The following is a 14,844-nucleotide window of genomic DNA, read 5'->3' on the forward strand; positions in this document are numbered from 1 at the left end:
TTGTTGGTTTTTTGGGTTGGGGTTTTTTTGTTTTGTTTGTTTTTAGTTCAACAACTTTGTGTTGTCAAAGTTCACTTAAGTGAGTTACCAAACCTGTAGCCTTCAGGTGTGATGCTCCACTGAAACATGACTAGCATTTTAACATATAGTGGGAAAGGAGAACCATTGCCCTACAAGCTAAAAATAATAATCAAAATAATAATACTTAGTACTTATATAATGCCTTACATCTGAGGGACTGAAAGTGCCTGACAAACATGAATTTAAGCATCACCACAACAACCCTGAAGTAGAAGAAGAATATATTATTCCTAATGTATATGTGGAGCGACAGGGACACAGAGATGCTAAAAAATTAAGCACATGCTCAACTTTAAGCACATGCATAGCTGGACTCGTGTGTCTTTGGAGATCCCTGGATGTGAGTTTTTCTTCCTATACAGCTTAATATTTATATATCTGACACTAAACAACTAGATATATTTTAGGTATTCCCAGGAGGATCCCAAACTGGTGAGTCTTAAGAGTTTCTTATGAACATGCAGGGGACTGTCCCAACTACTCTTGCCCTAGATAGGTGTTTGTGCTGATGTAACCAGGCCACAGGACACAATCAGCAGGTAGGAAACACCTATGATGTGATCTGGTTGAAGAGTTTGCTGAGTTCTTCCAGTGAGGTTTTCCTTCTCTTCCATGACACAGAAGGAATAATCTTCGAGCTCAGCTGAGCATTCTACTGCTGCAGCTTTGTGTGCTTCTGCAACGTGCAATCATATGATGGAGAATTTGATTGAGTGCCATCCTGCTAGGACCTCTCTCTTTCAGTTCTGGGACAGGAACTGAGGCTCAGGAGGAAGATACCACTTTATTCAAGAAACCAGACTATACTTAAAAGAGATGAGGGAGAACAGGAAAGGACAGCCATTTCACCCACCTCCTGCCCAAGGTAATAACTACCAGAAAATGAGGGATGACGGGTTTGAAGTAGGGTTTACATAGCCTTTGAAGAGACTATTCAAGCTCCAATTTAAAAGTGAGGATTTAAAAGTGGGAGGATACAAGATGCTACCTTGAGGAATCTGGCGATTACAGGATTAATGGGTACCATCCCTCCCTCCAAGGACAGTGAATGCCAAAACTTGGCCCCTGAGGGTACCTGGTTCTTAGTTTGTCCAGGCCTGTCTGTAGGAATTCTGAAGTACACAGAGAAGACTATCATCCAGACCTGGTGCCATTTTTTTTAAACAAAAGGAGTCTTTAATATATTAAATAAAGAGCCAGCTGAGTGTCAAAATACACAAATATCTTGTTAGGGACTAAAATATGTCCCCTCGAACTTAAAGCTACCATACCATTTACGTCTTATATAAAACTCATTTGACGAGTATCAAAAAGTAGAGCGTCACTGTCATGTAGCCTCACCCCCTACCTACCCTACAAATGTCTGCCCACAGTTTGTTAGGTGGATGGAGGGGTGCAGTGAAGCACAACCTAGCCAGACATGACAAAACTGAACAGCAAGCATAGCTTCTATGCTGATCATTTTTATAAGTGCAATTTCTAACCCAACTCTGGCTTTGTCTTGTGCAAATGCATCTGATTAATTTTCCCTTCTGATTTTAGTTAATAGTGAATTAGCTAGTCCCCCAAAAGTAGGCTTTACTTTTGCAATACAATCACTGAATACAAGGCTGTCTTCCAGGAAAGATTTCCTTTCTTCAATCTGTTCTCTCCTCTATGGAGCAACAGGCTCGGATCTGGGAATTTTTTTCTTCTTCTCCAAATGTTAAGTCTATTTTTCCTGACTGCTCAGATTCTCTTAGGCACTGTGATCTGAAATAGTAGCAATAATTGTATTTCCTATTTTATTACTCATAGTTGACCCTTTGATCAAAATCCTATGATATTTAAGCATATTTATACGGTCATCTTGCGCTTCTAAATCTCATATGAAGGAAGTCATTGACTCCAAGAAAGCTCCAAGATAAGGGTTTTCTCTTCCCATAGAAACTCCATGGACTCAGATTTTTTTTTGGGGGGGGGGGGGGCATCAATTTAGCTTTCCACTAGTTCACTCTGCCTGCCTATATACTCAATGTTTTACAAATGATATAAACTCTTTCCATTACAGGGAAGACCTCATCATTTTTTCACATCCATTTCTGATTTATCCAGCTACTATTCCACCTTGCTGGTGCATCCATACAGACCAAAGTTTGCCTTCTAAAGCAGATACTGGTGCGTGACATCCATCTGTTTTGGCACATACAATAGTAATGGTAAATGGTCTCAGATACGAGTTTTCCCAGTAGGAGGAAAGAAACAAGATGGCCAATTCAAGATGCTCAGCACTGCTGGAGGGTTAGTCTTGAAAGCCTTTTAGATTTCATCTTAATTTGCAAAATAATTCTTGTTTTGGATCCAAGGTATGGCCCAAATTGCAGCAGAGCTTCAAAATATATTCCCATGCAAGTCGTAGGAGGTTTTTTAATTGTCAAGAGAGGTGCTATTTTTAATTTCATTTATTTATTTTACAGGAGTGGAAGGAAATGGACAAGACTCAGTTGAGGCAAGTTTTGTTTTGCACAGGAGGACCTGCTCACAAACCAAGCTCAACTTCAAGGTGGGTGGTGGGGAAGAGGGGGAGAGAGGTGCGCTCATATTGGGACACAAGGTGCATGAAGAGAAGTCGTATGACCTGTGGGTTCTTTGACAGTATTTTAAATACTGGTGTAAGTCCAGAATATTCCACTGAATTCAGTGGAGCTACTCATGATTTACTGCAACATACCTGAGAGGAGAATTTGGCCTCTGATAGGTTCCTAGAAGGGATGCCCCTCAAGACGCCATATGCACATGCCAAATAGCTACAGAATTTGCAGTTCTTTGAAAAACGTCCTTGTATTCACAGAAGACCATCTATGGGGTTTCTTATTTTGGAGTCAGGGAGACTAAGGGCTGAATTCTATGGCAACATAAATGGCATTGCACATTGGTATTAAAACAGGGGTAAGTGGCAAAGTAGCGTTGGTGACTTAGCAAGCAGTGGGTGTGCACCTATATCAATTTGCTGTTCTACAGGGACTAGCAGTAAATGAGAGAAATAGAAACTACACCCTCTCAAACCAGAAAAGAATTTGCTCCTTGGATTGCTGGTGATGGTGCAGGCATAAAAGGCAGCAGGGGGGAGTTTGCTTTATCTTATACCTTCTTGCTAATTGCTTTTCCTGGTACAGCTCACACTGGCAGGATGTTTGTTCTGTGAGGGATTGCTCCTGGTCTCACCACACCCATGTTGGTTCAGTGAGCTACACTGAACATCCTATTCTCCAACACGACACAGCCTACTGCACCAAGCACTCAGAGACTGAAAATACTGATTAAACTATTTGCCTAATGCTATCTTACTCTCTGCATGTATCCCCTAGGCCCAGCAGCTGACATCAGAAACCAGGTAGATTCTCTCAGGTAGATTTGCTGGTGAGCCATTAGTTTAGGGCTGTCTATCACTGGGGAACAACTAGAAGTGTCTCTAATTCTGTAGGAGGCCTGGAGGAGAGAAGCGTGTTCTGCTGGGTGCGGACATCTTTTCTATGGTCTTTCTGATTTGAGATTTGTGCGTATTTATTTATGACTGTACAGTGCCTACCAGCCTGGAGAGATGCTTTTATAAATGTGAACAAATTAGAGAGAGCGAGCAGGGGTTCATCCAGCTGTGAAAAAGACTTGTGGGGATTTTATTCAGAATTAAGAACATCATATCAGAAGACTATGGGCCCAGGGCTTAGACAATTTCTCTTTTTTGTTTATTACAGGATAAGATCTCAATATTTGTGATCCCTTCTAGGTATGGGAAGACTGTCTTCTTTTGGGTATGAGTCAGGGCTCCCAGGTGACATATACAGAGACAGAGAAAGCTCTTCTTTTTTTTATTCTCCAGACCCAAGTTTTAGAATACTTAAAGGGTTCTTTGAATGTAACAGCCCTTGGGCAATAAGGCATCCTAATAGTACCATACCTTGTACGGGCTTCTCTATGGTAACCTGTTCTGTTCTCATGCAGAATCATGTACCAGTCTTTTATGTATCGTACTCCGGAGATGGCCATCCTGCCTCGGGGCTGCTACTAAACCAATATTTCTGATGACCTACAGAATGGATGCTAGATTGAAGAAGGGTCAAGACAAAAGTTGAAATTAAGTTGATTTACTGACTGGGAGACACAGGCACAATTGACATGTGTCCTGTATGTCTATTTATGTTAGTAGGTTTAAAGGAGCCCAACAGGGAGGGAATGGTTTCCATTCAAAAATGTTGATACATCATATGACAGACAGTCCACTATTCTTGTCTCCAATTCTTGATGCTCAAGATATTTTTAGTGTCTAGTATGAAGTAAACTGCCTCCAACCTGGAACAGTTGTTCTGGGATAGGTTCACTGGCTTTGCTCTCCCCCAAAAGCATGTACTGCTATGAAGGCCTTTTGTCCAGTGTGGGAAAGAGGCGAAGGGAAAACTGTTCTGGAAATGGGGAAAGTTTTCTTAAACTCTGAGAAATAACTTTTTGGGAAGACCACTAGTACCCAACAGTCCAACCTCCTGTGCCTCAAGAAATCTTGATTTTTACAGAAGCCTTCAAGGGACTGCACAGCCAGCTGTGTGAATTGGTACTGATTTGATTTCCCCAAGCTGGTTGGATGGAGTTTGTTGTTCTTCGGAAAGAAGTGGAAGGAGACACTTACTGAAAACGTAAATCCAGGTTGAGGTGTGAGAGAGAGAGCGTGTGCAACAAAGCCCGATGCCAACTCTGTCCACATGTTTATTCAAGTGACACCATCATAGGACCTAATCACATTAGCCACGCCATCAGGGGCTCGTTCACCTGCACCTCTACCAATGTGATATATGCCATCATGTGCCAGCAGTGCCCCTCTGCCATGTACATTGGCCACACCAGACAGTCTCTACGCAAAAGAATAAATGGACACAAATCTGACATCAGGAATCATAACATTCAAAAACCAGTCGGAGAACACTTCAACCTCTCTGGCCACTCAGTAAAAGATTTACAGGTGGCAATTTTGCAACAGAAAAGCTTCAAAAACAGACTCCAATGAGAAACTGCTGAGCTTGAATTAATATGCAAACTAGATACAATAACTTGGGTTTGAATAGAGACTGGGAGTGGCTGGATCATTTATCCTCACACCTTCTTGTCAATGGGCCATCCTGATTATCACTATAAAAGTTTTTTTCTCCTGATGATAATAGCTCATCTTAACTAATTAGCCTCTCACACTTTGTATGGCAACTTCCAACTTTTGTGTGTGTGTGTGTGTGTGTGTGTGTGTAGAGAGAGAATCTCTTCATAGATAAATTGTTTTTTAAAAATCCATAATGGAATGACAAATTCCTAGAAAGGGGAGGGGGTCATAGACAGTAGGAAGGTCTCTCCCTAAAACCTCTTTTAAGGCAGCATTTACAACAGCATCTTTTAAAGGACAGTGCATTCAAAGCATTATGGAGGAAAATCCCTTTCCCTCCAGACAGGAGATCTGGTAACGAAGGCGAGCAATTTTACAGAGTAAAGGGTCACATTGTTATGGTCGTTAATCATCAAAAGGCATCAGAGGAGATTCCTTTATATCTCCTTAGACTACAGCATGCACTTTCATCTGCCCATGTTTTGGCAGATGCTGTAGTAGCCCAGGATGCTTAGGAGTGGCAATGTATTCCTACAAGGGCTGAGGATAACTTTTCCTCGGTACCCAGTGGCACCGTTAGGAAATAGCTACATTTTCTACATTAAGAGAAGAATCCTTAGAGCACAAGGACGCTGCTGAGAGCGGAAACCAAGAGCTCTTCTTCACAGGAAGCCCAAGAGATCTTACTGACAGATTTAGCTAGTATGACTTCAGCATCTGGAGTTTTCCAACAGGACTGAAGTATGTGCAACCTTCTGGAGTGGGCAAGGTGAGCTTTGTCTGGATTATTTTATGAAAATGGAAATCCCTTTTTCCTGAGAAGGTTGGTGCCTGGTTCTTTCGGCAACTGAGGCCTCTTACGGAATCGAGAAGCACCTAGGAGCTCTGACGCCAACCGGCAGGGGAATCATGGCAAGTTTCACCCTCCTCTGAGGAAGAAGGGCTCAGCTCAGGTAGAGGAGAAATATCCTTCGAGGTAGGAAAAATATCCCTGGGAGGAACTATGAAAACTTTGCTCTGGACAGGAGCTGAAGTTCCCCCTCTTCCTCCTTTCCATGAGCACACTTCGTTTCTGATGTGGAGACAGAGTTTTGAAATTCCAGAATAAGCCTGGAGACAGCAGAGACCTTGTTGAGCCAGATCACTCCCATTTAGAGGTTTCAATTTAGTCCTCTCCACAGAGATGGACTGACTTTCTGGTGTCCTCTTGAATCCTTTGCTGTGGATGGAGACCAAGGTCCATATCAGAGTTCTATGGGGCAATGTGCCACACGATTTTTCTTGCCACGACCCCACTCCCCGGTAAATACCCTTCCTTGATCCAGATCCCTGTAAATAGAGGGGGAGGAGGGAATCAAAATACCTAAATAACTACACAAAGACGACGGCTGTATTGCATGAGACCTTCCTAAACCAAAAGAAAAAGAACATTACATTGCAGAATGAGGAAGCTATCAAACACAATCAACCTAACTCGAGATAGGAAAACAAACTACAGATTAAGAGGGGAACCCCACACCACAGGCTCTACAGATGCGCACGCGCACACATACAAAAACACCCAAGCCACTTGGCTGGGAACGATTGTCAGCTTCGTACCAGAGCGGGGACCCAACCCGACGGGGGGGGGGGGGGGGCAGTTAGATCACACACAGACAGATCCACCGCTGCTGTCAGTAAATTCAGACTGTCAGAGTATTAGAACAGTAGTCCCCCATAGGACAACTGCTGGCAACAAAACTGGCACGGAAAGCATATGGGAGACACATGGAAGTGAGACAAAGTGCAGGAAAACCATAAAAACTGAAGTCTCATTAAATATCGGACAGTTGGCAAATACAGAACTTCCCATTTGTTTGCTGTGTTCCATAAAGGGTGGAGGACATAGGGAGCAGTATGCCTTGGTAGTCTACAGTTTTTACACTAGTCACCCAGGAAGTGACTAACTTGCATGTTTGTGAACAGCACAAACTGTTTTTGGTCATGGGACCCTGTTCAAGAAAAGGACTGCAAAGATTTAATAATGATCTTTAGTTAGCTTTGGTCACCCCACACACCAGTGGCTTTTGAAGACTCGCCAGCTGTCTCCAAAATCTAGTGATAGACTATTTCCACAGGCATTTAACAATGAAAATAGCTAACCATAAAAGTGAGTAGTTACAAAAAGAGCAAGAATCAAAAGCCCTGTTCATTCCAGGTTATTTCTCAGAGTGCCACATTGCTGTGAGAATATTTTAGCTCAGTTATATCATAAATTGGAAAGTATTAAACCAACTCAAATCAGCATATAAATGTTGCCATTTTATTTTTGTTTGGTTTTAGTGGCTTTTTGTTCAATTAAATCAAGCATTTTAACAACATTAAGAAGCATGCAAATTAGGTATATATGTAACTAATATAACTTTTTGAAATTAATTTCAAATATAAAATTTAATTCACATGAGATGCACAGAAGGCAAAAGTAATGAATAAAGTAGGATGACAGAGATTGAGCCACTCAGATTTCCATTCTAAAATTACTACCAATCATATAGGAAGCTCTTTCACACCATATGCTTAATTTTAGGGATTATCTAGTGTGCTAATATCTCCATTATGTTGCACATTGTTGTACTTGGGTGACTTTTCTACAACACTGCACTACCCTACAATATTCTACAGTAATGGTCCAATACACTACATTTGACAATAAGATTACTGTAGTGCTTAGGACTGTTACTGTAAAATATTGTAGGGGTTTGTCAAGGTACTTTTTATATGAGGGTTTACCAAAAAACCCATTTTGTTGATCAGAAAACCTGTAATGTTCAACAGAGAAGACACTTCCATCCCCTGTTATTCTCAGCTTCTTAAAGGAACACTCAGTAAGATAATGAATCCTTCAAATGTTACATCTTGTGTCTTGCATTATTGTGGTGCAGCAACTCTCCACATCAAACAGTCATCAGCACTATTACAAAGTGGGCTTATAAGAGAGTGGCTGAAAAGATGCTGTGTGAAAAGAAGTGGAAAATTAAAGCTGAAGCAGTCGAAGAAAGGGCTTAATTTACTAGCATGTACAGTATGCAAATGAGATTACTCTCAGCTTAACTGCATCATTTATGTCCATAATAACGGCATCATCATTACAGGGCTCAAATTAAATTACACCATAATTAGCATATCAAAGTGATTGGTTAAAGTTTAAAACAAATACCCAATTTTGTTAATGAACAGCTGTAATTGTCATGTACACTTCAATGAAAACTCCCTAAACAAATATATGTTTTAGAACAGAGAAAGACTTTGAAGCAGACAGGTCTGCAGCTGAGGTAAATTATCTAAAAAAGAATGGCACAGACTATTCTATTAATGTTAATATATGCTCCTCGTTTTCAGGTAATAAAACATTCTATCAAAACAAGCCTTCCACTCATATTTATACTCCTCTGCTGCAACTGACAAAGTAGAGAAACCCGCTTTCCACTTTCAGTGTCAGCATGAACTGTTGATAACACCACAAGGGTGACCAGCCTGCCACAAGCAAAAGACATGTTCAGCAACATGCTGTTACATAAACTCCCTTTGCTTGTTTCAAAGACTTCAGTATTGCAAACTTGCTGAGCGTTATGCTGTTTCCCCCCTCATCTAAATAGGAAAAGGGGAAGAAAAAAGAAAAGAAAAGAAAAGAAAAGAAAATCATTTCCTGCTAACTCTATACTGTAGACCAGTACTCTAGTGAACTGATGACATGATAGCATACTAGGCAGTCTACAATTCAATTTATTCTAATCTAATCATATTAACACAGCAGTTTCAGAGGAGGAACTGTACTAGAGAAGTTTTTGCTGTCTTCCTCTCATTAAAATAAATAGGGAGGTGGGACTACTGGTTTTGTCAAAGTCATCCTGACAGTCAGTAACACATTTCTATAGATCAATCACTGCAAATGTATACGGTAAATATGCAGTAAAAATAAATTTTCATACAAAATGAATTTTAATGCATGAGGAAGCACACTACATGTTATTAAAATATTACAGGTAAGCTTTCTTGCACTTGATTTTGGTAATAATCTTCATTGTACAAGGCCATAATTGCACAGCAGCAGTGCCAGGGGAATGTAGCACATATAAAACAAAATAAACCCTTCATGCCCCCCCCATACATTTACACTGTTATACTTGACTATGTATTACTAAGTATATACAAAACAACAGAAAAAATATATTTTGTGCTACAATTGGGAATGCACTTTCAAATATACTTAAGAAGCAAATTGAATGTCTTATTAAAACCGTATTATCAAAACAGTGTTCAAAAATTTAAAGAAAGTAGCTTTTCATTTTATTCATCGAGGAATCCATTAAAGCCTAAGCTCTGAAGTAGTATGTAAATTATGTGCCTTTCAAGGTAGAGCTAGGGCAAATTCACTCCATCAACTAATGATGAACCTCATTATGTGCAGGGAGTATTCATAATGAGGAAACAAGCCACCCGCCATTCCATGTTCTAACATAAATCCCTGTAAAATGTGAATATCTCCACATCTAATTAAAGGCTACTAATTCCTAGCCCCCACTCCACGCCCACCCCCAGGCTCAAAAAGCAAAAAATATAAATGTGTTTCAAACAATATACTTAGGTTTTTAAAATATACTTATTGATGTTTACTATTACCTTTTAATTAAAAAATAATCATTCCTAGCATTCTAGGATAGAAAGTTTTGGAGCACAAAGTTTATGTTAAATGACTTGGTTTTATATTTTAAAGAGAGCTTCAGATTAGCACAGGTTAGGCTGCATACTTCAATGGAAAAATAAACAAACAGCAGAGGAAAGAAATCAGTAGGAATGTGCAAGAAATAATATATACATATTTTTAAATCTTAGCCATCCAGTTTTGCTACAGAAGCGAGACTTCCATGAGAATCCAGAGGGACCATATAATTAGAGGAGGGGGAAAAAACCATTCAGTAACCAAGCATACAACAGGTATTTAAAATAATTTTAGAATGATGCTTTATTTAGGAGGAGGCTGTTAGCCTTTTAAATCCTGTTAGAACTAATGAAAGAGAATAATGCTGCATAAAACAGGTTGAAGTAAAAGTGCTCCTGGACAGACTCACCTCTGTTTGATAGTTGTACCTACAAATGCAGCGTCCATTCCCAAGATCAAAAAATGTATATTTTATGCAAGGTGTTATGTAACTTACTATCTACGCACCAGGACTTCATTTGCTCTTGCACTAAGTTATGAATTTGCTCTCTATATTTTCCAGAATAAAAGTGGATAGGCTTTTAAGACTCCTCGGAACAGAACAATGTACAAAGTGATCCTTGTTAGGGTGTTTATTATACTATTTTTTAATTTCCAAAGATGTACAAAAGTACACAGCCAGCTAAGAGAGTTTAGTCTGCAGAAAACACCCACTTAGTCTGAGTAACATACAGACTCAAAACCAAACATGACAAACAGTTTAAAAAAATAACATAACTCTGTTCAGGGCATTAAAGCACTTGGACAGTCACAGAAAAGGCTACCATACCTTAAAATTATGCCAACCAAAAAGTTGAAATCCTTGTGTAAAAATACCCATTCTCTTGTCATCCCTATGAAACCTTATTTAGAATTTCAACAGAAAATCACAGCTACCAAAAGAAACGTCAACTACAAAAATCATAGATGCCACAATGGAACATTTTTTAAATCAAATGGACTACACAGATTAAAATACTTTAACAATGTAGATTCTCTGGAAATAACAGAGCATACTACAGGAAGAAATCAAAAAGGATGCTGCTTCTTTAAGTTACATAAAAATAAACTACCCTACATAAAGCTGTTACAGTGTACGCTCTCTCATTCCTAGACTCATGGAGGATTTTTTTCTCCTTTTAGGTCAACCAGTCATGCACTAGGAAGACAACCCTCCAAAAATAACTTGTCCCTCCCCCGGAGCACACAGTTTAACAACCTACCTTTGTTCTGGTGTTGCAGATAATAACTGGCAAGCCTCAAGACCATGAGGATTTTGGAATAACCAAGAGGGTTCAGACAAACCACAACTAGAGAAGAAGAAATAACAGAAAAGCCTCTAAAGAAACTGTTCTAGCTGACAATTGGTAGCACCAAGCGAGTATTTACAGCACTGTTTACACTGGAGGGAGTGCACCTCTGTTCCATCAACATCTACAACTAATGGCATATTTAGAATCCAGGCATGATAATTAAGAGACATAACACATCACTGTTTAGGACAGGGTCTGAGAGATCTAAGCAGCATTTCTTTACAATGTCTATACCACTGATGAGCATTAGTTTGAGTGACAAAGGTCCCGAGCTAAATCAACATTCTTACCTTAATGTTCCTAGTAAAAGGCTCCGGCAAACATAACTCATGAAAGGCGTATGCAAAGATATGTCTCAAGGAATTAATCCACAGCCCTCACATGAATTGCAAAAAACAGTGGCTTACATTTCCAAACAAACGCAGCTCAGTTTGGGCAGCATGGTATAAAGCAGGTTTACATATACAGAGCTGTGTGTCAGAAGGAAGAGTTCTTTAGGATTTATTTGACACTTATTTTCCGGGAAGCCTTTTGTGGAGTTGTGCCGTTTGTTTCTTATTGTCTGAGAAGCAGTTAGAAGCTTCTCCCTGAGGGGGCCCCTCAGCCCCTGGCTCGGCCGCTTTGACAGGGAGGTAACCATATTAGGATGTGTATGGTAAAGTAAACAATAACATAGTTGCAATGAAATGGAAATTTTTTTTTTCAGCTAATGGTGTTGGTGTCAGTCCTGTTTTTAGCCTTCCCACTAGTTTTGTTTTCTAGTTTAAACAAGCCTTCTTTAAAGAAAAAAGGAGGATAAAAAAAAAAAAAGTGTTCCTAGCTTCCAAATTTCTCACTGCGAGATTTTTGAGAATGTTTTTAGTCACAGGGAAAAAAAGCTATTTAACATCTAAATGAAGACATGTCAAGTTTAATCATGAAAAATACACACCTAGACTTCTGAGACCTCCAGCTGAATTATGGAAGACATTTGGATGCTAAAAATATGGTTTCAAATGTATATTTTAAAGCAGAAAATAAGTGGATTAGTGAAGTCCAACCACATTTTGCAAAGTCACTAACTGGAGAGGCTAGTTGTGCCAAGTCCTGCAAGTTCGCTGGTTTTAAAGCTCTGAAAATGCAGGATAAAGCACTTGAATCAAATTGCAAAATGCAGGTGTCAGATTATTCTGTTCAATCAGAAACAGAGCTCGAAGTGCTTGCCATGTAAAGGTTCCTACGCAGCCACAGTCAGGATAAGAGTTCTGAAGTACAAAAAATACTTTAGACCAAGCAATGTTATTTTCATACTTCAATTCTAGATACTAAATGAATTGCCAAGAACGGCAAGCTCAGTATCTCACCACACTAAAGGATTAGCATGTGAAGAGAACTACTGATGTACAATGTGTGTTAAGTCTCAGTAGTAGTAGCCAGCTTGGGCAGGGAGTCACAGCTGTAATATGAAACAAGTTTCCATGTCTTCATGAATTAGGTAAGAGGCCGCTCTTTAGAGTGGCTGTCCTGCAAAGCAAACCAACATGAGCTTGTTTAAGTGTTTTGCACTACCAGTCAACATCAGTTGCTGAACAATGGGAAAAATGCAGTGCTCCTCTGAAAAGAAGCTGACAAAAGAGATCACGGATGCTTTCCCTGTACCAGGCAGCAGGATGATAAAATAGATTGGTGGGGTGGGAGGAGGCTAAGGTAGATAGGGGAAATAAAGTTGGTATGAAATTATACATACAATTTAGAACACAGGCAGATTTCCCTTACAAATACAATACGCACTTGTATTGCCAAACCACACTTAGCGTTGACTTCTAACGACATATACACTTCTCTCTCTCTCTCTCTCTCTCAACATATGGAACCTTAAAATTCTTTAACAATTTTTTTAACCCAAGCAACTATAAAATTACACAGCATAAGATACTTTATCTGTGCTGCCTCTTCAAAGAAAAAAAGTCGAACTTAACACAGAGATATCAAAATCAATAAATCACACAAACAAGTAGCAGTTCAAAAGTTCAAAGACATGATGGCCAGTTCACTACGTCTTAGCACTCAACCAATAATAACTTGACTCCATCACTCCTCATAGCCTAGACAATTTCATAGCATCATTTTCATTAGCCTGTCTCACTGAAAATTGCTAGCTATTTATGTATACGCTAAAATAAATTAGCCATTTCATCGAGCAGTGTGATTCTTATAAAATACATTAACACAATACTCAATTTTCCAGTTGAAGTAAATAAATAAATCAATGAATTCAACACAGTGATTTTTTTTTTATTGTGGAGCTTCAGCTCTCAGCATAAATGTTTTTATTGGGTTTATTTGTTTCAATAAAAATTGAAATAGGACAGTGATCTTAGCAGTAGGATCTGAAAAAAAATCTAATATTTAGAAAGAATACTGTGCAATACAGCAAACTTATTATATATGATTTGTTCAAAAATCATTTTCATTACAGTTATTAAACAGCAGCTCCATTGCAAATGGTTGTGGAGTATTTTTTTCTTTCCCAAAACAGAGAAAAAGAGTATTATGTCACCTGGTGTTGTAGCATTTGGCACTACTGTGCTGGAAACCCACACTGAAAATGCAGTTTTAAAATCACACACTACTGAAGGGGGAAACCTGATGCATCACGGGCTATTTTGCAGAGAAGGTGGGTATGGGAAAAGTTCCAGTATCAATACTCTTTCACCACCTTTGCCATCTGACTCCTAGAATGCTGTTGACGGTGGCTATGAGAAGGTCTACTTGCCATCAGAGGCCAGGTGAGAAGATGCCAGCAGGATGGGAAGAGAGAGTGCACAGAAGTGTTTTGCAGGTGAGATGGTGAACAGTAAAAAAGCAGCTAAAGAATAACAAATTGTAAAGATGTATGAGGTATTGTTGCAACCATGTCAGTCCCAAGATATTAGAGGGGCCAGGTAGGTGAGGTGATATCTTTTATTGGACCGACTTCTCCTGATAAACTGAAAAGCTTCTCTCTCTCACCAACAGATGTTAGTCCAATAAACAATATTACCTCAACCACCTTGTCTCTCTAAGACAGTATAGAGACATGGTGGGGTTGCTGCTGTGTTGCAATTAACTTCTAATAGTGCCTGAAAAATCCCTAGTGCTGGCTCAATATAATTATGTGACATGACACTATACCCAAAGAAGCAGCCGCTGCACACACAACATTTGCAACGGATCCACAGACACCACAAAGAGGGTGTGGCATGCAGGGAGGTGGGAGGAAACTAGGAAATCAGCAGGTACTCTAGATCCTGTCAAACTAGTGTAACCAACCTCAGAAACACAAAAAACCAATGCAAGTTAATACTGTCTGCAGCAACCCTGCTTTACATTGGACATGTCCGATTTTAACCTTTCAAGCTCACAGAGCCTGCTGTTGGAGAGTAGGTCTCATTGCAGACGGCGAAGTGCTCAGACTGTTCATGGTGTATGGCACACATATTGACATCCACCACAATGCAAGATTCTCCGCAGGGATCGCCTGTTTCTGCCGCACACATTTGTTTTCCCTTTTAAGACATGCCTGCTGTGCTTTATGACAGAGTGCACTGCATGTGATTTAGAAGTCATGC

At 39.7% G+C, this 14,844-nt stretch overlaps 1 protein-coding gene across 11 annotated transcripts in view; it reads right to left on the reverse strand.

The window, feature by feature from the left end:
- Window positions 1-14,844, reverse strand: part of FOXP1 (forkhead box P1) — a 494,830-nt gene that overhangs the window by 234,984 nt on the left and 245,002 nt on the right. Inside the window, exon 1 of one of the 11 annotated variants that reach the window (XM_074957485.1) lies at window positions 11,545-11,636. The exons of 9 other annotated variants lie outside the window; for them this stretch is intronic. The gene's annotated coding sequence lies outside the window, so the exon portion shown is untranslated. Of the gene's footprint in view, window positions 1-10,311; window positions 10,329-11,544; window positions 11,637-14,844 lie in introns of those variants that run through there. One more of the 11 variants, XM_074957486.1, reaches the window with a different exon arrangement.

This window comes from Natator depressus, chromosome 7, assembly GCF_965152275.1.
Source record: "Natator depressus isolate rNatDep1 chromosome 7, rNatDep2.hap1, whole genome shotgun sequence".
NCBI lineage: Eukaryota > Metazoa > Chordata > Testudines > Cheloniidae > Natator > Natator depressus.